Below are 1,601 nucleotides of genomic sequence, written 5' to 3'. Positions count from 1 at the left end.
GGGTCATGAGTTACCTGAGCCAATGGATTGTCTACATCAGTTTAACGCCTTCAGGACACCATTCCCCACACCTCAGACATCACACTGCCAGAGCTCTCACTAGGCAGCCTCTGGCTGAAGTCCTCAAGGAATCCAGAACAGGCTAGGCCCCATAATTATGTCACAAGAACATCAAGATTCAGCTTTGCTCTGTCGCTAGGTCTGAAGTTACTGAAAAGGATAGAACTCAGGAATGCCTGAAAGAATCTCCCCTGCGATAATTCGTCATCGATTATAATCACGAATACTTGTTGACGCTTAAGTCAGGTGTCTGACCCTAACGTAAGCATTTTTCTGTATGTTCCATCCTTTCATTCTTACAGGAACCCTCTGAGGTCAGCGCCATCAGCTTTACAGTGAATGACATGAGGCTCAGAAAGGGTAAGTAACTTCTGGACATCACACAGCTTCAGAAATGTTCAACAGCCTGTGCTCCTGTGAACTGGCTCCAGACACATCTATACAACCACAGACTGGGGGGTTTTTTGATCCTCAGGCTCACTGCACCACCATTCACCCCTCCCTGATTCAAGAAGGAAATTGAGAGGCAGGCATTTCCCCACAGTGAGGCCCAGAGCCATCAAGAGACCTACACCTGTGTGACATGCTGTGCCCCAACAGGGACAGGCACCCCACTAGCGGTTCCTCAACAGTGGTGAGAGGGTTAAATAATTCCCATATCAGCTTTAAGGCAGCCTGCAGTGAAAACAGGGACCTCACCACCATCAGGCCAGATAAAGGCCCTGTCCACCTCCCACCCCACTTCCATCCCAAACCGTCTGGACCAACACTAGTCAGATCCCCAGAAGAGCTGACATCTGCGGCTGAGCCCCAGGAAGGGGCCTGCAGAGATCCTGAAGAGCGGCTCCCAGGAGGCTTCTCAGGACTAGCCTGCCCTCGCACCTCTCAGACCACAGTGGGCTCAGCTAGGGACTTAGCACTCCTCGTGTGGGGTGACCGGTGGGAGTAATGACCCTGGGCCAGGCCAGAGAGAGCTGAGGAAGACGGGGTCTCCCGCTCCCTTTCCTGCTCAGGGAAGGGGAGGGAAGGGTCAAGGCAGCTGGGCCCTTACACACTCGGGGAGGGCTTGTGAGGGCTCAGAACACCTTTGCTTGCGGCCAACCCCACACAAATTCCCTAAGGAAACCTGGCTCTGAGAACCGCAGGGCCGTCCCGATGGGCCCTGAACACCTGGCTCTTCCCGAGCCCCGGGCTTTCTCCCAACGGGGCCGGGAAGCTGGGCAGAGCGGGAGGACGCGTTGACTCTGCCAGGCTGGGGCTCCCCGTGGGAGTCTAAACAAAGGCTGAAGTAGAGGTGCCCCTTCCTGGAACCCGAGGCGACGACGGAACAGGCGGCGCGGGCGGGACCTTCCTCCGGGCGTCTGCGGGAGGTGAGAAAAGCTCGTGGGTCGGCTGGGGTCTCCCCTAGACTGGCGAGTCGCGGGGTGGCCTTGGCCGGCCTGCCAGCCCACTCGGCTCTCCTGCCACAGTGGGAGGTGAAAGCTGAGCCCCGGGCACCGCCTCCCGGGTCAGCCCGCAGGCCCGCCCCAGCCCCCTGCCCC

The 1,601-nt window shown here is 57.7% G+C and overlaps 1 protein-coding gene across 1 annotated transcript in view; it reads left to right on the top strand.

The window, feature by feature from the left end:
- The first annotated feature begins 1,306 nt into the window (after positions 1-1,306).
- NDRG4 (NDRG family member 4) overlaps positions 1,307-1,601 on the top strand; it is a 34,145-nt gene continuing 33,850 nt past the window's right edge. Inside the window, exon 1 of the mRNA XM_012730598.1 lies at positions 1,307-1,430. The gene's annotated coding sequence lies outside the window, so the exon portion shown is untranslated. The remainder of the gene's footprint in view (positions 1,431-1,601) is intronic.

The sequence above is a fragment of the Condylura cristata genome, unplaced genomic scaffold (genome assembly GCF_000260355.1).
Source record: "Condylura cristata isolate star-nosed mole 26May11 unplaced genomic scaffold, ConCri1.0 scaffold00028, whole genome shotgun sequence".
Lineage (NCBI taxonomy): Eukaryota > Metazoa > Chordata > Mammalia > Eulipotyphla > Talpidae > Condylura > Condylura cristata.
The sequence above is the reverse complement of the archived record's forward strand: the minus strand, read 5'-3'. Positions and strand labels throughout refer to the sequence as shown.